This window comes from Pelobates fuscus, chromosome 1 (genome assembly GCF_036172605.1).
Source record: "Pelobates fuscus isolate aPelFus1 chromosome 1, aPelFus1.pri, whole genome shotgun sequence".
Lineage (NCBI taxonomy): Eukaryota > Metazoa > Chordata > Amphibia > Anura > Pelobatidae > Pelobates > Pelobates fuscus.
The window spans coordinates 264,359,809-264,387,052 of NC_086317.1; the positions used below are offsets into that span (position 1 = coordinate 264,359,809).

At 42.1% G+C, this 27,244-nt stretch overlaps 1 protein-coding gene across 7 annotated transcripts in view; it reads right to left on the reverse strand.

Moving 5' to 3' along the window:
- The window catches only part of RPH3AL (rabphilin 3A like (without C2 domains)), a 320,103-nt gene that overhangs the window by 248,117 nt on the left and 44,742 nt on the right, over positions 1–27,244 (reverse strand). For 5 of the 7 annotated variants that reach the window (XM_063457059.1, XM_063457045.1, XM_063457037.1 and 2 more), the window contains exon 1: positions 3,791–3,933. The exons of 1 other annotated variant lie outside the window; for it this stretch is intronic. The gene's annotated coding sequence lies outside the window, so the exon portion shown is untranslated. Of the gene's footprint in view, positions 1–3,790; positions 3,934–17,861; positions 17,957–27,244 lie in introns of those variants that run through there. One more of the 7 variants, XM_063457012.1, reaches the window with a different exon arrangement.

Consider the following 27,244-nt stretch of genomic DNA (forward strand, 5'->3'; position numbering starts at 1 on the left):
ACATACAGATCTAACTACACCTTCCCCCAACCCCCAAGGCATAAATTTTTCAAGATAGAAGTCAAATGTTTACCACATCTTACTAAAAATAAAATTAGAAGGGAGGGGAACTTTATTGGGCCACTCCTCACAGAAATGCATATAATCAATGAGTTTCTATAGGGAACATTCAGCACCTCCATGCTGCTGTATACTTTACATGTAGTAAACTAGGACATCTAGTGGATGTCTGAGTGACTCCTACTAGAAGTATTCCTAGGCAGCAATTTTCGCTATAAACTAATCTATTCCTGGATTACACATTTGACATGGAAATCTCAGACCAGACTGAAAGGGAAACTAAAGTCACCAGAACAACTACAGCTTAGTGTAGAAGTTCGGGTGAGTATAATCATTCCCTTCAGGCATTTTAATTTTTTCAGAGAAAAGGCACGGTTTACATTGCCCCCTAGGAACACATCCACCTATTCCTATAGAGAAGCTTTGATATGTACATGGTGCCCATGAGGAGGCCATGCCTCCTCCACAATGTCGCAGGAGGAGGAGAGAAGCAGCAGCAAGGGAGCCTTGGCACTAGAAAAAGGTAAGTAAAATGCTTTAATAATTTTTTTAGATCAAACTGGGGGACTATATAACGAAAGGCGGAGGAACTAAATAGTTAGCAATACAGTCTGATTTTTCCTTACATAAAAAGGATCTTCACCTGGAAAATCAGCAATTTACTGTGAGCCTTTGTCTAACGCTAGGTGAATATAGTTTGCCTGTTCCAATGTAATTTTGAGTCCCAATCCATGAGTTATGAACCACTTTATTTAGAGAGCTTACAAAGGTACGTTCATAAAATGTTATTATTTTTTTTCCTGTACCAGCATTGCTCACTAGAGACAAAGGTGAAATTATTCCCCGACAGCAAGCTTCCTCTTCAAATAAAGTCAAAGTCACATGATTTGGTGAAATACAAAAAGTCACATTATTTTTAAGGATAGTGGTTCCTGGGCAGTCCTAATTACATGCATCATTTTAGAAATACACAGGAACATTGCACATATCTATAAAGCAATGCCCCAGTTTTTCAAGAATGGATTTAAAATATAAGTAAAACGGGGGCAGGGCCAAGCTAGCAACCAAGCTAGCAAACTGAGCAGACGCATGTAAGCCGGGCTCCTGCCTTACTTGCCAATCTCATACAGATATTCGCCAAACTCGAAAAACTAAGCAATCTGGGGTGCACTACCTGCTTCAGGAGTGACCTGGTGATCATCCCGATATCTGAATTGAACGCTTTGGTGACCGGGAGCCCAAGATGGACAGCCGCGGCCTACTGATGGTGAAATCGGGGAGAGATGTCAAATGCCCTACTCCCCCCCCTGGACCGGCGGGGATCATCCCGGTCCAACCCTGAGGGGAAAACTCCCTGCCCGGGCCCTAGGGGTAGAATCCAACGGGCAGCGAGAAGCAGCGCAACCAGGCAACATGGCCGCCACCACGTGTGCTCAGGGCATGGAGCAAACTGACCTCGAGGCCAGGCTGGATGAACTATTCACCAGGTTCTGGAGGACAATAGCTATCCGGGAGTAGAGGACCAAGGCACACAACATCGCTACTATGGAACAGGCGAACCCCAGGCACAAGCGCACGCCTCCTCCTGCAATCGGGGCTTGCAAATGGCGCCGGGGACGGCACACTGAAAGAACTCGAAAGCCCAAGCAACTAACACCGCCATTGGCGGCAACCCATCCACGCAAGGGTCCAGAGAAATTAAACCTACCTGAGCGACAACCACGGCAAGCAGGGCCAATCAAGGACCGGACACGGCTGAGGGACCCCAAGCGGACCACACCGCAACACCTCAACCGACGCCAGCATGAGGCAGACCCTCGCACGGGCATACCCCGGAGGCAACACAGCCACCTGCAGTACGTCGCCTCACACAGAATCCCCCACGCTAACAGATCCGCTCTACCGGAATGGGACTCTGATCTTGTCGCAGCAAACACCTCCAGCGCCGCACAGAGTGGCTGGCAACATCATAGCATCCCACCGCACCAGCTTCAACAGTCCTCCGAGCGCCGGCATCGGCTGACACAAGAATCACGCCACAAGACTGGTCCCCAGCCACACTAAGCTGCTATCCATGTGGCCACCGTCAACTGCCTGCGCTACTGTGTCACTAACCCGCGGGTATAAATGGTGCAAGACCTACTTTAAGCGACAAGCATGGATATACGGGGACTCAGTGACTTATATACCCTCCAAGCTTATGTTTTTGACTCTCCCAGTGAGGCATTTCTCTCTACAGCTCGCAACACACATATTGGACAGTAACTAATATTGGCATCTTAAATTGTGAGACAAACCGGTCCCTAATAATATGTCTTTTCTCTTAACTGTCTATTTCTCCTAGTGCGATACACTAACAGGTGTACTATCCATTTATATGGGATAACACGCTTATAATGCCTGCTATTGTAGCTCAGCATGTATTCCTTCTAATATGTTTTAAGTGTAAAGCTCTGTATAAGGGAACGTTACCTACTCTCACACAAATGTTAAACCTAGCATGTTTTACACAGCGTTAAAGTTACTCCGTACTACTTGCATGTCCCTAACCGAGTTGCTAAATCTGAAGGACACTGATGTCCTCGAGGACGTGACCTAAGACCACATGGGCCTGTTCTATGTATTTAAAATTATTATTATTATTTTTTTTTTATATGTTTAAGTAAATATTCCTAGTACGGGCCTGGGCATCACCTAACCTACCTACCTGCCCGCACATGTATAGCTATTAGCAGTAAGGGGCAGGGAAGTCCCAGTGGAATATACAAAGCAGAGGCTAGGTACTAGAATTCAGCCTGTTTACGCTCAATCATCTGTACCACAGTTTACCTTGCATTACTTCTTGTTTTATTCATGCTCCTACTTGACCTAACCTTATAGCAAGACTCAGGGCCTAGGACGTGACACTAGCAAGAATTAGGGCAAATATCATTATGTCAGACACCTGAGCTTGTACATGTCTACAATCATTTCATTTTAATGTCAGATTGCATACATGTTCTTGTTTACTCTTCTACGCTGCATGTTACCTGTTCACTGACATAGCTACTACTTCACCTGGAACCAAGCTTGTAGGTTATATATAAAAATTGTGCAGTTGTAACTTATGTCTGCTATCCCAGAACCGCGGGTACCTGCTGTTGTGGCAGTTACGGCAAGTTTGTAATTTCTATGCACACCAAAATAAAGAATAAAAAAAAATATATATATATATATATATATATATATATATATATATAAAGTAAAACATGCTAGGAATATAAGAAAAGGAATCTAAAATAAACTCTTTACACTCCTTTAACCCCTTAAGGACCAAACTCCTGGAATAAAAGGGAATCATGACATGTCACACATGTCATGTGTCCTTAAGGGGTTAAATCGAACCTATTTCTCTATTACATATTTTCAGCAGGTATGTAACAAAATATACTAAGTGCTAGATTTGTGATTAATATGTTGTAAATGTCCTGTTCCATAGCATTGCATGCATTTCTATGAAATAACCCCTAGCCTTTAAAGATCCTGTATCAAAACAGAAAGTCCCACTAATTTAAAGGCAGCCGGTATTTAGACAATTGTCAGCGATAAGAAAGGAGAACATTCTGTTATACTGTTTGTTATTGGAGCGGGCAGTGATGACCAGCATCAAATATCATTGGTTCTTAAAGGGTTAACAACCACTGTTTTGACAAGACACGATAAATCCAAAGCATACACAATAAACACTCACCTGGTGATATTTAATAACACTTGGCAGCTTCTTTTCAGATTTCCTGGTACAAGCAAGTAAAATGGAAACAAATCATGCCTGTCCCAAAGCATGAGGACCTGACTGGGTTTTGGCTAGTGTTTTAATTTCAGCTACAGGGAGGAGAACTGGAGATGAAAGACACGCCTCAGTGGGGGGAAAAAAACAACACACTACACACCTCCCAACACTTCATAATCTGGGAGTAACAAAAATGTCACATGGCTTTATTGTTTTCAGAAAATAAAACATCCTGTTTGAGTCTAACTGCAGTAGCATGCACTGGGTAAAGTGTACAGTTCATGCAGGCAGAGAGAATCACAGAAAGAAATGACTATATGAATTTTAAAGAATCATACAGCGTTACTAAAATATTCTACAGCACTACAGGATGTGAGTGGGAAATATTCAGATGTTTGACAGAATGCTACACTTTAGCAAACTTAACCTACTACAGTGGTAACCTTGAAAACCAACGTATGGTACGTAGTTAACTCCTTTATGCACCTATTAGACTTATAGTATTTTTTTCTAAAAATCCATTATGTTGTTAATGTATTCTCACTCCCTATATATTATAACCACACAGTGTATTGTTGGTGATAATACGTTAAATGTGCAATGTTAATTAAAGGGACAGTACAGACTGGAGTTGATTTATTTTTCTTTTAAATGCAATGATCACAGGAAAAAAGCACACACAACAAATGTGCAGGAAACAAGGAAATAGGAGAGATTTGCCCATCAGGATAGGGGGATAACAGTGCAAAGTGGGATTTGGGACAGATTGATCGGCAAATAGTCATGTTGGGTGATATATATATATATTTACATGTGGAAAACATGGTATATTGTTTGTTTGATAGAGTGTAAGGAAATGTGATCATATGAATACATACATAGATATTAAAATGGGTAGAATTAATATGTTGACAAAAAGATAACAATTGGAAGAGAGAGAATGAATATTAAAAACAAATAAGGATGAGAATTTAAAAAAGATCATCCTGTGTCTTGTATAAAACCTCCATACACTATTATACTTACAATTTTTTTTTATTTTTTTAAAGATTCCAAATTTTGAATTAGCTAGTAATAATTACATTATAGTTTCAGTAGACCATCCATTACCACATTAGTATTTATCTTAGTCTTCCTACTTTTATAAATGACAAATATGCTTTGTACTTGTATATTAAAAAAAAATGCATTTTTCTTATATCGGATGGCAAAATAAAGTCAAAAATTTCCACACAAAAAAAAATACATTCAAAAAACCTTCTGAAACAAAAAAAATCAATAAACAATACAATGGTTTCTACCCATAGCAAAACAATTTTAAAAAAAAAGTATTCATTTTGTGAACAAAGGCTGTCAACAATGTGAAACGAGAATTAATTTAACACAAAAAAAAACTATCTTTTTACAGGGATAGTGAGTGATACTCTAAAGTGACCAAACAAAAGAAGCAGCTCAACACAAAAAGTGGAATACCCTTTGTCCACAGTAAAATACAAATACTACAAGAGAATGGTATAGACTTTATACCAACAAGTGGAGCGCTATGACAATGTGAATGAAATGGGGGTACACTCACCCCTTCAGTACAGTGACAGTCTGGAAAGTATACACTTGAATATACATACGGAAAAAATAAAATATTGTGCAGATGGTTTTCAAAATAGGGATGAGTGATAGTAATAAGTGACTAGAACCACTCACATGGACTTGAGCCTATGTGGTATTGGCTCTGTAAGTAAATCCTTTTTGCTTTTTGGGCAGCAACACACCCCTTGTCCCAAACGATATTCCTCCAGGGATATAGAACAAGAAAGAGATAAACCAGATGTGTAGTACTGTATAAAATATAAATATAATATTGGTGGTAATGGTTGTGCTCACCTTAAACAGAGCCTTGGATTCCAGACTCTGAGGTCGATTGACAGTGTGCTAATTTCGTTGGGATAGCACTCCCTAGTGAGAATTAATTTAGTTCACATAGGCATTCACAGCAACTGCCCCATAGAAAATTATCCCCTGGATATTTAGGAGGGGGGGTTTGTGGGTTTGTGACATCCTGAATATATAGTAAAGACAAATATGCTCTCCACAGACTATCTGGCAATTTCTCAAATTGTAAGTAATATTTTGAATTGTATCCGTGGATATATTATGTTTTTGTTAATGCAACTGATAACCGTTATGAAATGTTTCACATTTTACAGCAAACCAGAATCTCCTTGTTTCATCTGCATGGGGAGAAAGTAAAACAGATGGCAAAGAAGTGCCAATGCAGGCAGATGTGCCATAAAACACAATTTAACATCTCAAAACAAAAAGGAAGGGTTGCTTTAACTCACCTACATATTTGGCGACAACACACACTCATATAAATCCTAAAATCCGACTCCTTCCAACAAAAAAACTTAAAAATCTATAAAATGTCCAATTTGTTGTCATATTATTCACAATAAGTAAATTAATACAAATTTTGAATGAAGTAGATGAATATTCAGTAGATTCTAAAATCAGTGGTTGTTCAAGAAAATGCTAATAATAATAATCTGGGAAATATAATAATCTTTGTATAATGTGTAACTGAAAGGAAGCAATTATTCCTTTTATATCAATCACACCCTGACCTCCTCTTCCTCTTGGCAAATAAACAATTCCTTGTTTAACCCAATATGTTCCATGCCAAAAGAAACCAAAAAAATAATGTTCAAATAGGTTTGTTTGTTTGTTTGTTTTTTTGTATGTTTTTTTTTTTTTTTTTTGAATCAGGATGATCTAGACCAGGAATAGGCAACCTTTTAGGAGTGCTGTGCCAAAACAAGATCTTTAAGTCCCTTGGCGTGCTGGTCCTAATTTTTAAAATTGAGGTGTATATGTTACTGTAATGTGCTTGTGTTATTTATGGATGCTACAGTTGCTTTGGAACATTGTACTTGTGTGCATGTGGCTATTGTATAGGTTCGTGAGTAGTTTGTAGTATTCTGTACAATACCTACGTTTGTGAGCTGTGTATGGGAGTTGCTTGTGGAATTTGGTGTCTGGATGATATGTCACATTGTGTGTTTTTGGTGTTGCCTACGTGTGGGGTTGTTTGTTCTAGTGTGAGATTCTGCATGTGGAATTGTGTGCGTGTATGTGTTGTGTGTGGTGACTGTGTGTGTGTGGGCTGTTTGTAATATTTGTATGAGCTTCTCCTGCAGCTCCAGTGGGGACCTAGCAGGTGTGATACAGGCCAATGGCAGGAGCTGCAATAGCTGTTGCAGGCTGCTTTACACCCGTACAGATTCCCATTCACAAGGTCTGTGAGGAGGTGATCTGAGATCACTTTCTCTAAGTGCCATAATATGTCATTTGAGGAATATCCCTCACCACCTGCAATCACCGCTTGGGTTGTAGTAGCAAATATCTGAAGTCCCAGTGGGACTCCTGATAAGCTAGAGCTTATTTGGCTTTAGCAGCCTTGAGTGCCGTGCTAAAACATTTTGAGTGCCATAGGCAGGGCCGCCACCAGAAATTTTGGGTCCCCTAACTCGCCGCCTCCAAATACTGCCCACTGGGTCCGCCTCCAAATACCGCCCACAGGAATACACACACACACACACACACACAGACACAAACACACACACTGATACAAAAGGACACAGATACATACCAAGAGACACACCTACTGAATCAGACACACATGCATACAGGCATACATACAGACACACACATACTGAGACATACACACAGGCATACATAGTGACAGACAGACACATACTAACATACATACAGACACACATGCATGAGGACATAAAGACACATACATACATACATACAGACACCGACATACATACATACATGCATATACACACATTCATACATACATACACACACATACATTCATACATACATACTGATAGACATACAGACACTGACATCCATACACACATACATTCATAATGGCATACAGACATACATACAGACTGACGTACATGCATATATACAGACATACATGCATACAGACATCCATACACACGTTCATAATGATATGCAGACATACATTCATACTGACATACAGACGTACATATATACATATATAATGACATACAGACATACATATATACATACATAGACATATATGCATACAGACATGCATGCAGACATACACAGACAGACATACATACATAGACATACATGCATGCAGTCAGACAGACATACATAGACATACACACAGACATACACACAGACATGCATGCATCCAGACAGACATACATAGACATACATAGACATACAGACATACATACAGACAGACATGCATACAGACATATACATACAGACAGACAGACATATGAATGCATGCATACAGGCAGACAGACAGACAGACAGACACACACACAGACATACATACATAGACAGACAGACATACATACACATGCATACAGACACACATACATGCATACAGACACACATGCAAACAGACACACACACAGACATACATACATACATGCATACAGACAAACAGAGACATACATACACAGACAGACATACAGACACACACACATGCATACAGACACACACACAGGCATACATACACATACATGCATACAGACAGACAGAGGCATACATACATACACAGACAGACACACACATGCATACATACACACACAGACATACATACACATACATGCATACAGACAGACAGACAGAGACATACATACATACACAGACAGACATACATACACATACATGCATACATACAGACATACATACAGCTCATTTTCCAGCCACCCTCCTGTCTCTTACCTTTTCTTTGCAGGAGGGTGGCTGGGGATGATGTGAGTCGGCGCGGCTCTCTCTTCACTGCCTGGCTCTCCCTCTTCACTGCTGGGCGGGCGTTTCTCCCGTGCGGAGTGAGCTGGGAGACTTACACTGGGAGCTGACAGAGGTGCTGAAGGGACCGGCGCGGAGGAGAAGGGAGCTGACAGGAGCTGCAGGAGAGGTAAGTAAACGCTCTGCAGCCCCCACAGCCCCCACAGCCCCCAGTCTGTATTATGGCAATGTAAATTGCCATAATACAGACACTGACACTGACCTTTTCTTTGCAGGAGGGTGGCTGGGGATAATAGGAGTCGGCGCGGCTCCCTCTTCACTGCCTGGCTCTCCCTCTTCACGGCTGGGCGTGACCACTTCCTCCCAGCAGCACTTGCGGCTGCTTTTTTTTTTTTTTTTTTTTAAAGGAGCCCGGTCGCGCTATACCACAGCCACAGCGCTGACCGGGTCCCTGAAGGAGGGGGCCCATCGTGTGGCCCTAAGTGTGTGGACCACCCGATGGGCCCCACACGTGGGGCCCGAGCCCCCCAGGGCCACCGGGCCCGTGACAACCGTTATGGTTGTCACCCCCTGATGGCGGCCCTGGCCATAGGTTGCTGACACCTGATCTAGACAAACAAATTTATACCGTATATACTCGAGTATAAGCCGACCCGAATATAAGCCGAGGCCCCTAATTTACCCCAAAAAACTGGGAAAACGTATTGACTCGAGTATAAGACTAGGGTGGGAAATGCAGCAGCTACTGGTAAATTTCTAAATAAAATTAGATCCTAAAAAAATTATATTAATTGAATATTTATTTACAGTGTGTGTATATAATGAATGCAGTGTGTGTGTATGAATGCAGTGTGTGCGTATGAGTGCAGTGTGTGTATGTGTGCAGTGTGTGTGTGTATGAGTATGAGTGCAGTGCGTGTGTGTATGAGTGCAGTGTGGGTGTATGAGTGCAGTGTGTGTGTATGAGTGCAGTGTGTGTGTATGAATGCAGTGTGTGTGTGTATAATTGCAGTGTGTGTGTGTGTATAATTGCAGTGTGTGTGTGTATGTATGAGTGCAGTGTGTGTATGAGTGCTGTGTGTGTATGAGTGCAGTGTGTGTATGAGTGCGAGTGCAGTGTATGTATATGAATGAAGTGTGAGTGTGTGTGATGCAGTATGTGTTGGTGGGGGGTGGGCATTTTGATTATTGTTATTTTATTAATTATTATTTTAATCATTTGTTTTGTTCTATTATTATTTATTTTATTAATTATTATTTTAATTTTTTGTTATATTGTTATTTTTTTTAAATTATTATTATTTTTAATATTTAATATTATATATTTTTTTTTTCGTCCCCCCTCCCTGCTTGATACATGGCAGGGAGGGGGGCTCTCCTTCCCTGGTGGTCCAGTGGCATTGGCAGTTCAGTGGGGGGGGAGAGGGGGGAAGGGGCTGGCAGAGCTGTAACTTACCTCTCCTGCAGCTCCCTCCTCCTCCGCGCCTGTCCGGTCAGCTCCCCTGTCAGCTCACACTGTAAGTCTCGCGAGAGCCGCACTATGACCCCGCGGCTCTCGCGAGACTTACACTGGGAGCTGACAGAGGTGCTGAAGGGACCGGCGCGGAGGAGAAGGGAGCTGACAGGAGCTGCAGGAGAGGTAAGTAAACACTCTGCAGCCCCCACAGCCCCCAGTCTGTATTATGGCAAAGTAAATTGCCATAATACAGACACTGACTCGAGTATAAATGTGCTGAAAAACTCGGCTTATACTAGAGTATATACGGTAATACCAAATAGAAGCCACCAAATTGTTAACAGTTAAAACTTTTTCCTTAAATGAAAGTGGAGAAAGGAGCCATCACCATTTTCCAACTTTTCCTGAAGTCCCCCTGCAGCCAATCTGGCCCTTCTGTAGCATGTGATAGTGATGGCCTCACATGGCTGAATCAGCAATGAGCTGCACTGCCTGGATTGTCAGGCAGTCCCATAAAATGAACACCTTGGATGGTTCTTTGGTAAAAAGAGGACATTGTTTCTCTTTCTGGTTGCCAGTATCTTTTCTTAGCTCTTCCCAGACCCTCTGGTATGGGCATATCCTTGTACTTCTGCAGTAGCCAGAATCTATCCTTGATCTTTCCACCTCTGAAGTTGATCCAGCTTACTAACCTCCTTCTGTGTGGTCTATCGTCGCCTCCAGTTTCAGGTTGGTAACCCTCTGCAGGTATGGATGTGGGTATAGTCATTTCTTCCTACTCGTGGCGCATGCATGATGTTTTCTGTAGTATATATATATGTGTGTGTGTGTGTGTGTGTGTTGTTTTCTGTGGTATATATAAAACCAACCTGAATCCCTGTCCCAACATGGCATAACAACAGATATAAGAAAAATGATCCAAGAGAGGCTAGCAGTCATTGACCAGTGGACAAGACTACCAAAGATCACAGGAAAACTGCTGTCAGACAGCATGCTAGCTGCAGTTAATGTCATGAGGAGACGCTGATTGGCACAGCCACAAGGAGATGCACACGGTGCTGGAAAAAGGTGAGAAAGTCACCTTTTTACTGCAGGGAGAGCAGGGTCGTGGACCTAAACGGTGCTGTTAAAAATATAGTGTCAGGAATACGTTTATATTCCTGACACTACAGTGTTCTTTTAACCCCTTAATAATGGATAACAAACACGGTCCGTCATGTTGGGGAAGCATTTAACTCTGAACTTGTCACGTCTCTTTTACAGCACTGTAACTTAACAAAATAGTGTCTAGGTCATACATTGGGCATATTATTTTACTCAGACGATGTAACTGAGCATAATTTGGGGGATTGTATAACAGTGGCACATATCAAGTTTAAGATATTGCATTTTTTACATACATGTTGCATTTTTGGTATTTTTTTCTTCACCACAAACATTGACATAAATTGGTGAAAAAATGGTGACAAGTTAAGGCACAATATGCACCATTATAGATGCCCAGGGGTGTCTGCTTTCTCAAATGGAAGCCATTTGTGCGTTTTTTATAACATTTAAACTGCTATAATGCCACAAAAAGAGACATGGGCCCGTCAGATCAACCTATGAAAATTCTAACTATAGAAAATGAAAAAGCCTTGTCTCTTTTATGGCCTTGTAACTTCACAGAATAGTGCCAAAGGTATAAAATGGGTGTATAGTTGTACTCAGCAGATATAGCTGAACACAATATGGGGTTCTGTACAGGAATAGCACACACCAGCTTTGCAAAATGCACATTACAAAAACCTTGTTATATGTGTTCATGCCAAAATAGAGAAAAAACACAATTTTACAATATTACAACAATATTTAGCAGAGATTAGCGATGAAACGGCTACGTAAAAAAATGTCAAAATAACCTAAGGTAAATAGCCTGTGGTGTCTACTTTATATAAATGTATACTTTTGTGTGGCAATTTTGTTTTTTGTGATGGCTACTAAACTTACAAGACAAACATACCAACTTCTAAAATTGTTTCACATTATTATTGTGACTTGTAACTTTCGAAATAAGCTGAAATCCTATACATATTATGTACTCTGTAAATCAAGAAGCATAAATTAATTTGTTTTAAATTACTTTTCCTAAGCTGGAAATATTATGCACATTATTAATGCCTAAACTGTGATTTTTTTTTCACAATTTTTTGGCTTTTTTTATAATTAATGAGAATTTATATATGTATATGGGACATCAAATTAAAGCCTTTTTTGTCCTCTAAAAGACTGTATATAATATGTGTTGGTGCAATAAATGAGAGAGATGCAAATTGCGGCTGAACACAAACAGCAAAACATTAAAAAATTGATTGTGTCCTTAAGGGCAAGACAAGCTTCTGAAGCTGTGTCCTTAAGGGGTTAAACAGACCCTTTAAGGCATATTGAAAAAAACAAACACATTGAGCGTTTTTATTCTGTACAACTTATATTACATACTACACTACTCACTACAAAAGTATGAGTACGTTAGAGACCTTAAAGCTGTAACGATGGCCCTTAATGTATAGTACAAAAAAAAAAAAAAAAGTATTTTAGCTACATAAAAAAACCTGTATCACATCAGTCTTTGTCAGCCTTTATTCTATAATAACCTTTAAATCCACTTTTGTGTGGAAGGTTTAAAATTGTCAGTGGAGTGTTAATTATACTCATTAACTTGTCAAGTAATTTATATGATGGACATTTTGAGCTTTTGAAAGCACCGGTAGTTAGGGATTGTTCATAATTTAAAAGTGCTGATTGAATTTGTCATACTTGAATACTGTACGGGGTATTCACGGAAGTACTTATAAATAGAATTTCTATTTGGAACAACATTTTACTGAAGTATTTAGTGCTTTTAAAGGCATACTTTATTGATGAAAGTGACTATTTTTAGTAGAGTGCTATTCAAGGATTTCCCCCTTAACCCCTTAAGGACAGAGCTTCGGAAGCTTGTCTTTCACTTTATGACAACGGCATTTTTTGCTGTTTACGTTCAACTGCAATTTGCATTTGACTAATTTATTGCACCGACGCATATTATATACCGTTTTTTAAAGGACAGAAAGGGCTATAATTTGATGTAATATATATATACATGCTTATTTATTATAAAAAAAAATACTGAAAAATGCAAAAAAAATGAAAAATTTGTTTTTTTTTTTACAGTTTTTGCAATAATAATGTGTGCACAATTAGTGCAGGTTAAGGAAAGTAATTAAAAATAAATTCATTTAGTTGTTCTGATTTACAGAATATATAATGTGTCTGGGATTTTCAGTTTTTTTTGGTAGTTACAGGTCACAAAGCACAAGGAGTAAAATAAACTTTTAATGTGGAGCGATTTTAGAATTTGATATGTTTGTCTTGAAAGCTTAATAGCCATAAAAGAAAACAAAATTGCCACACAAAAGTATGTATTTATATAAAGTAGACACCACAGGCTATTTACCTAAGGTTGTTTTGACACTTTCTACGTAGCCATTTTACCGCCAACCTCTGCTAAATATTGGAGTAAAATTGTGTTTTTTGGGGGTTTTCGCACACAAACTTATAACAAAGAACTTCTCATGTGTATTTTGTAAAGTTGGTGTGTGCTATTCCTGTACAAAGTTTCATTGTGTGTTCAGTTACTTCTGCTGAGTACAACGGTACCCCCATTGTATGTCTTTGGCACTATTTCGTGAAGCTACAGTGCCATATAGGAGACCTGTCCTTTTCAGTATTCACAGTCGAATTTTGAGAGACGGATTTAATGAGCCTATGCTTCCATTTGGGGTATTATAACAGTTTGACTGTTCAAAAAAAACCCACAAAGGCCTACCATTTGTAAAAGAAGACACTCCAGGGTATCTCATAAGGTGCATATTGTGCCTTAACATGCTTCCATTTTTTTACCATTACATGCCAAAGTATGTGGTAAAAAATAATTTTGTGCATTTTTTACATACGGATTGCATTTTTGCTGGGCATTTTGTATATTTCATATGTGCCACTAAGTTCAAACCCCACAAATTATGCTCAGCTAAGTCTTCTGAGTAAAAGGACACCCCCAATGAATGTCTTTGGCACTATTTCGTGAAGCTACAGTGCCATATAGGAGACCAAACCATATTAGTTTTTACCAAACTTTGAATTTTGACGCTGGGCCTATGTGCAATTTCCAAGCATCTTCGCAGGTTTTAAATTCAAACTACCCCACAAAGGCCTACCATTTCTTAAAGTAGACACCCAGGGTATTTCAAAAGGCCAGGGGCGGGCTGGGCCGGGGGGCAGGGAGGCAATTGCCCCCCAGGCCGCCCGAAATTCTTTTAGGACCGGCCGCAGTGGGCCGGCCCTTTAAATGCTGCAGCCGCCGAGCGCTCTGTAAAGAGCGCTCAGACGGCTGCAGCAGCTTTTCCCTCCCTCCCCTCCCCTGTAGCGTGGCCGAGCTGCTTTCCGGTCCGCGGTGCCCGGCCGGAGTGATAGGAAGGTGCACACTGAGTGTGCACCTTCCTGTCAGTCCGGCCGGTTGGCAGGGAAGGGGTTAATTTTTTATTAAAATGGGTAAAGGGGGGTGGGATTTTAATTTTACTATGTTTTTTTTTTCACCAGGGGGCAGGATCACTGAAGATCCGTCTCCCTGCACTTCACACAGAACCAGGAAGTGCAGGGAGGCGGAGGTGAGTATACAGAGCACATGTGCCCGCTCTGACATGCTGTCAGAGCGGGCACATGTACTGGGACAGCCCAATCCGGTGCTCCCGGTCTGCCTCTAATACAGAGGCAGACCGGAGCACCATTAACAGGGCCGGATTAACATAGGCCCAGGCCCATGGAATAGGCCCATTGAAAAAAAAAATGTAAAAAAATTTTTTTTTTTTTTTTTACACACACACTACTCTTAGGTTTGCCACCTGACTGGTATTTTACTGGCACAGCCGGTATGTGAGACTGCCTGGCCATGCTGGTATTGCAGTAATACTGGCAATACAAATGCAGGTATTTGTCTCAGAATAAGTGGAGATTACTCTGCAATACCAGCACCGGCCAGTAGGGGTCACTGTGTGTGGAGAGAGGCAGGGATAGGAAGTTACAGCAAATCCCCATAGACATATAATACCTAGACGCCGCATTGACCTCGGGGGGCCATGAAATGCGGGCGCAATTTTGGGCCGGTCACCCGGTGTGGTATTATATGCCTATATATTGGGACTTCTGTCCCTAATTTTTTTTAATTTACTTTGCCTTAGTGACAAATCTCACTTTAGTAAATAGTGATGTGATTGTTTGTTCTCCTATTCTCTTTATGCTATCTCCATGCGGACTTCAAAGTGCAAAAGACAGAGCTCACAATAATAAAGAGTTGTAAATATCTACATTTTATTTTGCACAGTTCCAAAATCCATATTAGTTAAAAATAGGTGAAAAGTAAATACATTACACATCAGGCAAAGACCCAGTCCCAGTTTAAAACATGTATATTAAGATGATAGATTGTGGGGTTAGTTCACTAAACTTATAATTTTAGCAAACCTAAATCCAAATGCAACACATAGTTTCAATCTGTAAATTCAAATAATTTCAATGTATTGAGTAAACTTAGTCGATAACGTAAATAACCACAGAGGTCTTAAAGCAGCAAATGTCAGTTAATTTTATTTAATATCCCAGGATTAAACATCATGCTACTGGATCTATACACCCTCCAGGTGGATTTTAAGACTAACCATGTTTACTTTGAGGACCTTGCTCTGCAGATCATAGACATATATATTTTATATATGTCTATGCTGCAGATCACACTGTGACCGATCCAATATGGCGGCCCCGCGGCTCATCAGCGCCAATAGGAAGTAGCAGTCAATGCGGCGTCTAGTATTTTATGTCTATGCATATCCCTGCCTCTCTGTACTACTCACTGATCCGTGGGGACCAGCAACACAGCACAGAGTCCAGACAGCAGCTCTATAGCTCAGATAAGTGAGGGATAGGGGGAAAGGCAGCAGGGACACATGGGGACACTGAGACACTAGGGAACATCAAAATTCAAATTCTTTGGACAGACATGCCCCCTTTTTGGGCATGTTCTCCCCTTTTGGCAGGTCTGGTTAAGTGATTCGCACCAGTGGCCACCCTTTTACCCCGCCCATTGACTGCCTGCTTCACTGGACACTGCTGTTAAGGGTTATGGATTTAATTGAAAGATGAAAGATATAAATTAGAGAGAGATTAGCATAGAGTATGTGTTTTCTTATAGCTGCATCCTATGAGTTTCCCTCCAGCACCATCTCCATCAGATACATGACGCTTGGGAGGTATGATTGTTTTAATGTTTTTGGTCGATAAGATTCCGTAATTAGGCCCATCACAATTGTCAGCACCAGGCCCAGTGTGCTCTTAATCCGGCCCTGACCATTAACCCCACGATCGCCGCGATTGCGGCGATCTGGGGTTAATTTTACCGCGTGACGGACGAGGTTGATGTCAATCGTACAAGTTGTACAAGTTGTGATCAAAACAAAATGTAAACAAAACCTAAATATTTGCCCTATATGTGGTTTGACCATAAGTCACCTCTTTCATATTAAGTGCACCCACACTTATTATATGTCATTTTGCTCAGGAGAAACTGGGCTTTCATTTCATATCAAATATTTATATTTAATATGAATAAAATCTTGTTATTTTTGAAGTTCTGCATGACATTTTAACTGTGAATCTCATAATACTGTTGGATTTTACTGAAATAAAATGCACATATTTGTATTCAGAAATGTCTCACGAGTCCCACAGTACCCCCCCATGTACAGGTTTTATGGGTTTTACATGAGTCAAATGTAGGGCATTCCCCTTTTCCATGTTTGAACATTGAAATTTACCAGATAGGTTGCCTATGTTGCCTTTGAGACTGTATGGCAGCCCAGGAATGAAAATTAACCCCACCTTGGCATACCATTTGTAAAAGTAGACAACCCACGGTATTCAAAATGGGGTATGTCCAGTCTTTTTTAGTAGCCACTTAGTCATAAACCCTGGACAAAATTAGCGTTTCTATTAGTTTTTTTTGCATTTTTCACATATAGACTGCAATTTCACCGATGATGTTATCAGTAGAATACATTTTACTGCTGTAAAACACTCATATTTGTGTAGATTAATGTCTTACAAGTACAACAGTACCCCTCAAGTACAGGTTTTATGATGACTTGGAAAGTTACAGGGTCAAACATCAGATTTGCCAATTTCTGTTTATAAAAATAAATTAATTTTTTTTTTCATTTATAATACGTGTGTGTGTATGTGTGTGTTTATATATATATATATATATATATATATATATATATATATATATATATATATATATATATATATATATATATATATATATATACACACACACACTATATCACAGGTCTTGCACTCTTGTTTCCCTGTGTTGTCTGCCCGGTGCTCGGCTACACAACTTATAAATCCAAAGCAAAGTCAGCACTCAAGGACTTAAAAATATATAGATATATAGTAGAGATTTCTGGCACTCATCCATTGTTAGCTTAAATTCAATACAATACCAGGGTGCTTCCCAGCGCATAAAATATATACAAAAAGTAAGCAAGAGCACTCGAGGTTTTAACATTGAAAAAATTTATTCACAATCGCATGTACAGATCAACGTTTCGGCCGACAAACTGGCCTTTACCAGGATGCTTAACAATTTACACTGTGCAATATATATATAGGAAATACTAAATCAAACATTAAGCTTACTATAAACCCGGTGAGACATAAGAGCCCAGTGATGTGTGCTGTCTGCCGATATGACGAACGGACCTCCCCTACATGAGTGATGACGTAATCCCCTACCAGAGTGTAAAGTCAGATAGCGTCCGGTTAATATGGTGATGAAGCCTATCAACCTTAAAGTGCAGTGTGGAGAAGTGCGGAGAGATTAAAACCATAAGCCTGGTGGGTGATGAGAGTAATCAGACAATAGTGACTAAACAGATAAAATATATATGTAATGTACCCCTACCGGTCATTCAGTGTACTACAGGCTTCTCAGACATTATTGCATTTCATGTACAAACCAACGAACCACGGCATTTTCGCCTACATGCTGACCCCTACCGGTCAATCGGTATACTACAGGCTTCTCAGACTTTATTTCACTTCATAAGCAAACAAACTAACTACAGCATTTTCGTTTTTATACTGACTCCTCTCTGTCAAACGGTAGGATTAAAGGGTATTTTTACCATACAATCAGCATTTCTGACCCCTACTGGCCAACAGCAAAACTGTCTTCACATGTCATATACAATTTACCAGCCAATATAAATTACACATAAGATTGTTTTAAACATAACCATAAATTAAACTCCAGCACGGGCTCAACTTCAGGTTTAATTCACAATAATTTATAATTTTCACATCAAGACCAACAGTGGTTCTATCAACACTGCCACCTACAGATCTGTCATTGACAATTTTCAACATTGACAATTTTCATGGGGTTTTACAAACACCAAAACACTGACACCTATAGGTCAATAGACAAACAACATTTCACATACCAATCAGTATCCAACTACACTGCCACCTATACGGCACTCGGCAGATCTCCAGTGCACTTGCCTTTTGCAACACCATGTTCACTGACCCCTACCATTCAATAAGACATACAACAATTCACATAGCAAGTACTATATCAAACATCTGGTATAAATACATATATTATTACACAGTAGCAGACGCATCTGTAGATACGGAACTGGTAATATAGTTCACATAAATTTTTTAACAGCACGCTGCTCACACAACAGACTTTCCCCTAGCAAGGGGACATACAACATACAAGGTGGGGACAGACCACTTTTTCACTTGTACATACGGCACTTAATGGGTTAAGATTGATACATATTTAACCAGTATGGCTACGATGTTTAATATTTACACATCACGGCACTTTACTTTTCACATATACTGTACGTATTAAGATAAGCTTGGTCTATGCCACATTTCCTTATGCCATACGGTTTTATCCATTCAGGTTACAGTTACTACTAAAAAACCTATACGGATTGTCAGGTTCAATACCATACTACCAGGTACATACACCTGCTCATGTAGTTATCCATCTCTTACCTTCCCTGGAATAGTAATATTGTACTGGGGGTTCTAGGGTTCTAGGGCCCAATAGGTATTAACCCCTTTATTCTCTGCATTATGCTTCGGTAAGTGGTCCCGCAAGGCCAACACCCCGCCTCACACTCGGAGGCATACACCCCTCGGGCCACTCGTGAGCTAGCCGCCTCGCATTGTATCATAGAGAGGGCCTCACCTGTCACTCCCCTTCCTATTTTCTGGTTACTGTCACCGAGAGGCCAACATCCTGCCACAACGTTTGGTGGCCACACAAAATCCCCTCGCGCCAAGCATAGATAGAGCCTCTCAAGCCACTTGGCAACTAGCAGGGCCTCACCAGTCACCAAAAAACACCAAGCCTAATCGTTTCGCCTTACGACTTAGTTAGCAAGCCAGTACAAGACCCCTGGGTACAAATAATAATTGCAATCTTTATTGTTATTTAAGTATTTCTCAAAAAGATGGTGAAGAATCACCTCTTCCTAGCAAGCCGGCTTATGACAGACTGGCAATCTCGAGTCGGTCACCACAGCCCTCACAAGGCTGGGCCTCATGCTACTGTACAACCAGCACCAACCGAAACTCGGTTACCTGGTACAATCAATTCTTATGACACACAAGACGTTAACCCTGCACGTATGATCTCAGCACATTGGGGAAGCAAGGCATATATATGTATGATGATGTATTTGTGATGGTCAGATCCAGGGATTCCAGGTAAATCAGGAACTGGCCATCCCTTGGTTGGGTTGGCATTTGGAATATGTAGAGATGTTTATTTGTGCAGGTACCCATACAGAAGGGATTTTGTCCCAAACAAATGGACGAGCACTCTCAGGCTCCAGGTACCAGCACCTCTGAACTACCAGAGACAATTGATATGAGTAGTTGCATTGCATATAGACTGTTGCATATATGTTAAAATGGTTCAGGGTACATGACAAACCATGTGTCCCAATACAACTTACAAATAACGTACTCACCAGCTGTACACACCAATGCATTTTCAACACTCCTGACTCATCACCCTTCCAGACTTGTAGTAGATTTACTAAAGCTCTGGAGCTTCAAAGGGCTCCCTTACAGGTATCATAAATACACCTTCAAGGAATATAGCATGCCCTCACTTACAGTCAGCACAACAGAACCATTGGCTGTAAACACACTCATAGCCAAGATTTGCAGAGGGGTCTTCCAATCTCCACCATTTACAGCATGGCACCAAACACAAACACATTGGTATTGTCACAAGGAAATCTTCCCTTAAACAAAGACTAACCATAGACTTATTGGCATCACACACCTCCGCTACCCCAAGTCTCAACTCCCTCATACCCTCCAAGGAGTTTCCTTACTATACAACACCATTGATCTACCTTTACAGCTATCGCTCAAGCATGGGTTGAAGCTTGGTTAAGTAAGACCAATATCATCAACGCAGTAAAAGGCTACCATCTACCCTACACACTGGCACTTACATGGCATAAAATGGGCAATCCTTTCCCCGCTCAACTTTCGGGCTACAGATTAGCCTACTATCAATATTCGCAGATACTCTGTGCTGGTTATGATAACATATCCAGAGGCCTTACAGTCATACACTATCTAGAAGACTTCTTGTTGATCAAAGATAACATATATATTCACTAGAAGCCTCACGGCAGCTTAGTCTGGTTGACCACTTGGGCGTCCCAGTACACCATAAGAAACAGAAGGCCCAGACACTATCATCACATTACTGGGCATACGACTTGAGTCGGCATCCATACACGCAAGTTACCACAAGACAAATAAGGAACATTCTCAACTATATCAATCACTGTTTAGTACTTACAACTGCAAGGAACTACAATCCCTTCCAGGTTCCTTAATTTTGCCACGCCAATCATACCACAAGACCACACTTTCCAACATGATGATCAGAGGATGTCCCTAGACACCCCAGCAACAGCAGACCTGCACATGGGGGGGAATTTCTTAACCACTTGGCATGGTAAAAGCATGTTCCTTTCAGGATTGTCTGACACTTCTCCAACCAGATGGTCAGACGCGGCGTCTACCACGGGTTTGGCAGCGATCTACTGGGAACCATTACTTTGGAGCTGTTGGCCATGGCATCCAGGTTTGGAAATGTTTCCAACACATCAGCCCCTTTGGGGGATCTACCCCATTGTAGCAGCTGCTGTGGCATGGGGTAAATCATGGTCAGGGTCATCAATCCGTTGTTACTCAGACAACAAAGCACATGTCATATCATCAACAAACGCCACTACTCATCCATAAGGTCATGATATTTCTGGAGCAACTTATCACATTTATTGGTTGGCAACTTATCACATTTATTTTACTTTCATGTACCAGGCGGGGGTTTACATCCCTGCAGACAACTGTCTCATTTATATTCCAGGCATGTTCATCATACGCTTCCTACAGCCGCCCATACAGTCACGGCCACTCTTTCATTCCAGAGAAAAAATCATGGATTAGACATACTCATGCAGCATAGCATGCACTATCCCACCTAGCACTTTCGTCCCATACTTGTAGAACACATAACACAGCTTTTCACCTGGCTTAAAGAATCTCATTGGAACACGACATAGCTCAATCTGTGTCATAACATTTCTCCTAGGTTATCCTTTGCTTCTTTTTGCCACCTTAAACTAAAACTATCTCACACACCATTAATTATATATTTTACAGGCATTCAACAACACAGGATAACCTATGGCCAAAACTACCATAACTTCATGCTATCATACCAGACAGGAATATACTCAGAGGTTTTCAGGAATCCGTTCCCCCACGTTCCTCTCAGAGATTACCAATAGCCATCCAACTTTTCATCCTTATCGGACCTATTAGATCTACAACCATTCAATTATACTACCAAGTCGGCCATTACCAGCCATGCACATTGCCTTTTATGCCTTTCTCAGGCCAGAGAATCCACTACCATCACCACCACTCAGACAGATCAGTGTCTTTAATGTTCCCACGTACGTAAACACATATATCATTACCTATTGGCTCTAACACATTCCGAAACGAGTCAACACGCACCAACAGTAGAGATAACATACTATCCTACCCACAACAAATGGTGTCCACTTTCGGTTCTAGATTCCTACCTTCAAAATCCTTCCAGGAATTAAATACTGTAATGCATTTAAGGAAAGGTCTGGTTAATTTGTATATATTTGTTGACTGTATTAAATCTTTGATTATTCATTTTTGCCCTCTTTATTTACAGGCCTACCGTATCGTCAGTCTCGGCACACCACAACCGACTTGCTCCCTTTATACTATCCTACACTTATGCTGGATCCTTACTCCATATACGGCTATTTGCCCCTTACACAAGTATTAAGGCCGTTTGGCCTGTATTTGTGGGAGGGGCTTAAAAATTAATTCACTCCCCTATATAAGGGACACCCCTTACCTGACTCATATTGCTTGAGGTCAGCATCAGAATGACCCTCCCACCCACTCCTCATTTCAACACGTTCTCTTTTCTTTCCATTTACTTTACTTTCTTTCTCCTTGGTGGGCCCTCTTTATTTACAGGCCTACCGTATCGTCGGTCTCGGCACACCACAACCGACTTGCTCCCTTTGTACTATCCTACGCTTATGCTGGATCCTTACTCCATATGCGGCTATTTGCCCCTTACACAAATATATATATATATATATATATATATATATATATATATATATATATATACACACACACACACACACACATATACACTATAGACCAAGCATGTCAAACTCAAAGGCTAGCACGGGCCACATAAAAAAGGTTTACGTTTATGTTGGCCGCAAAAAAAAAAAAAACCTTAAAATTTTCATAGAAACATAGGTTTGTTTGGAAAAGTACAATATATAAAAAATAAATTCAAAAAACAGCATCCCCCTCTACTAAAACCCAGTCTCCCCCTCTGTACTAAATCCCAGTTCCCCCTCTGTACTAAATTCCAGTCCCCCCTCTGTACTAAATTCCAGCACCCTCTTCTATACTAAATCCCAGCACCCCCTTCTATACTAAATCCCAGCACCGCCCTCTATACTAAATCCCAGCCCTTGTTTCAAAATAAAAAATAAAAAAACAATGTTATCCAACAAGCAGACTCCACTCACATTGCCGTGGCAATATGCAACTCCGGAGTCCAGCCTCTGGTATACCCCCAATGGGGCCGTCCACATCCTGTGCCAAATGGATCCTCCTGCAACTCCTTGAAAACATGGGAAGGTGGAGCCTCCGTGCACCTCCAGCAGGGGAGGGCTGGCAGCCTTAGGCCTGGGGGGCAAAACCAGTCAAGTGGTCCATTGCGCCACCAAATCAGTTCACCATCCATGCCCACCTTTTCCTGGTTTTATAACGGATATTGATGTTATGCTAGCTCTTTGCCATACCCGCTCCTTCACGGCTCTGACTTTCAATGTTGTCAGAGCACAGGCTGAGAATCTCTGAGCCTGTGCTCCGACTCACTAACTGAGCACCGGAACCACGAGGGAGAGGATATGATCTGACTGCACCTACTGCTGGTGCGCACCAGTGGACCACCAGCGAATCGTTTAAATTAAATATGCTGGTGTACCCAACTTGTGAGCTGTGTTGGCCGCCGGGTGCCTCTGTTGTCATGGCACCCTGCGTGACCGCACAGCTTGCCCACCCCAACGGCTGGCCCTGCTGACACACACTGACGTTACTACTTAGACATCCCTCAATATTAATACAGACATCAGAGTAAACAACAATAAACTGTGGAAACAGAGCTGATCCCCCCACATTTATAAAGGTTTGCTTAGAGGATTTATTGTAAGATTAAATCATGCCTCCTCCTCTCTCTCCCCCATGCTGCTCTGTAGGCTGGGAGGAAGTGAAGAGTAATCACAGTCTCCCAGCACAACGCCACCTGTGGCTGCATGGGGAACAGCTGTTTAATGTAATGCTTGCAGGACGGCCAGCTGCCGCAGAACCTCTTTGTTTCCGTCTCTGCAAAGGGCTCCAGGCACTGCTTGTTGTGAGTGTGAGCCACTGTAAATTAGGGGCAGAGGGCACTTGCACTGCGGTCAAGACGGGTCTGGGCAGGAGGAGAGTGCAGTGCAATCAGTGAACTTCCTCCTGTGGGTCACCAGTAGACTGGTGCACCTGCCCAGGATCAGAGCCGGTGCAAGGATTTTTGCCGCCCTAGACAAACTATAAATTTGCCGCCCCCCCATGTGACATCACAATGCCCCACCCATATGATCTGCCATATGAACTAACACCAGTGCTGCACACAGTGTGTGTTTTCATTAAAAAGCCTGCAGGGACCAGCTATAGACACCACAACGACTTCATTAAGCTATAGTGTCCCTTTAATGTGAGGTAAATTATAGATTAGTGTCACTAATAATATACTAGATTGCCTACTTACAATTAGATGAGGATGATGATGGGCTGCAGTTTGGCTCCACTGATCTGGTGTAGAACAGGATCTCTGGAGGCTGTTTGCAACTGTGGTCACAAAATTCAATGTTCTGGGAGAATTAGAAGCAGCTCCATTTTTTTGGGGGCCTCTTACACAGCTCAAGGTCTGGGCCCCAGGGCCTGACGGTGGGTATGCCCATAAGGCCCACTCATAAGTCCACTTATATGTTCCACCCACCCATGAGTTCGCTCACAGGGAGTGGAGTGTGTAGGGGATGTGTTATGAGTTATTGTAGAGGATCTAATATGTGTGCTTATGGTATGTAGTGTATAGGGATACCAGTTTGCGCAGGTGATGCAGTGTGTTTGTGTGTAGTGGAAGCAGTGTGTATTTGTGTATAAGGGATGTATTATGTGTTTCTGGTTGTGTGTAAGGGATGCATTGTGTGAATCTGTGTTTGTATGCGTAAGGGATGCAAGGTGTGTGTCTGTATGTGTGTGCATTGAGTGTAAGAGATGCATTGTGTTTCTGTGTGTATGTAAGAAAAGCAGTGTGTGTGTGTTTGCATTGTCTGTTTCTGTGTATGTGTGCAAAGGATGCATTGTCTTTGTGTGTAAGGGTTGCATTGTGTGTGTGTGTAATGGATGCATTGTGTGTTTCTCTGTGTGTATAGGGATGCATTGTGTGTTTCTCTGTGTGTATAGGGATGCATTGTGTGTTTCTGTGTATGTATAGGGATGTATTGTGTGTGTGTGCGCATAGTGTGAAAGAGCTCCCTGTCTTGCCCCCTGTCCTATAGAGCTGTCCCTTCTGTCCCTTAGAGCTTCTTACCCCTCCTACTTCTTCTTACTCCCCCTTCTTCTTCTTACCCCCTCTTCTTCTTCTTCTTACATCCCCCCTTCTTCTTACTCCCCCCCTTCTTCTTACCCCCCTCTACTTCTTACTTACCCCTCTTCTTCTTACTTACCCCTCTCCTTCTTACTCCCCCTTCTTCTTCTTACTCCCCACTCTTTTTCTTACTCCCCCTTCTTCTTACCCCCTCTTTTTCTTATCTCCCCTCCTTCTTACTCCCCCTTCTTCTTCTTACTCCCCCCTATTTTTCTTACCCCCTTCTTTTTCTTATCTCCCCTCCTTCTTATTCCCCCTCTCCCTCTTCTTACTCTCCCTCCCCTTCCCCCCTATTTTTCTTATCTCCCCTCCTTCTTACTCCCCCCTCTTCTTACTCCCCTCCCCCCTCTTCTTACTCCCCTCCCCCCCTCTTCTTACTCCCCCTCCCCCCCTCTTCTTACTCCCCCTCCCCCTCTTCTTCTTACTTCCCCTCCCCCTCTTCTTCTTACTTCCCCTTCTTCTTCTTACCCCCCTCTTTTTCTTATCTCCCCTCCTTCTTACTCCCCCCTCTTCTTACTCACCCCCTTATTTTTCTTATCTCCCCTCCTTCTTACCCCTCCCTCCCCCTCTCCCTCTTCTTACTCCACCTCCCCCTCTTCTTCCCCCCTTTTTCTTATCTCCCCTCCTTCTTACTGCCCCCTCTTCTTACTCCCCTCTCCCCCTCTACTTATTCCCCCTCTCCCTCTACTTATTCCCCCTCTCCCTCTTCTTACTCCCCCTCCCTCTCTTCTTCTTACTCCCCCCTCCCCTCTTCTTACCCCCCTCTTACTCCCCCCCTCCCCTCTTCTTACTCCCCCCTCCCCTCTTACTCCCACTCCCCTCTTCTTACTCCCCCCTCCCCTCTGTAACGGATCAACTGGCACCCCGACTGGGTACCTCCGTTGAAAGATGCTCCTAGCGCTTCCAGAGGACTCCATTACCCACATGGCAGACAAAAGGACAGTAAAAGACATAAAATTACATACTGATACATTTAGTACATAAAACACACATTTCTACATATCCCCAGATAGCTTTGATCTGACTGCACATTATTAGATGAATGGCACTCAGATCACACGAATAAGCCTTTCTGCAGGGAAAATAAACAGTTTAACCTGCAGGGCCATAGTCCAAAGGCAAGAGGCGGGCAAGCAGCCCCCTCCAAGGACACGTGGCGAGGTCGGTTTCGCCACACCCTCTTACTCCCCCCTCCCCTCTTCTTACTCCCGCTCCCTTCTTCTTACTCCCCCCCTCCCCTCTTCTTACTCCCCCCCTCTTCTTACTCTCCCCCCTCCCCTCTTCTTACTCTCCCCCTCCCCTCTTCTTAATCCCCCCTCTTCTTATTCCCCCCCTCCCCTCTTCTTACTCCCCCCTCACTTCTTCTTATTCCCCCCCCTCCCCTCTTCTTACTCCCCCCCCTCCCTTCTTCTTACCCCCTCCCCTGTAGCGTGGCCGAGCTGCTTTCCGGTCTGCGGTGCCCGGCCGGAGTGATAGGAAGGTGCACACTGAGTGTGCACCTTCCTGTCAGTCCGGCCGGTTACAGGAAACAGAAACTCCGCGCGGAACAGGAGTTTCTGTTTCCTGTAACCGGACGGACTGACAGGAAGGTGCACACTTCCTATCACTCTGGCCGGGCACCGCGGACCGGAAAGCAGCTCGGCCACGCTACAGAGGAGGAGAGGGAGGGAAAAGCTGCTGCAGCCGTCTGAGCGCTCTT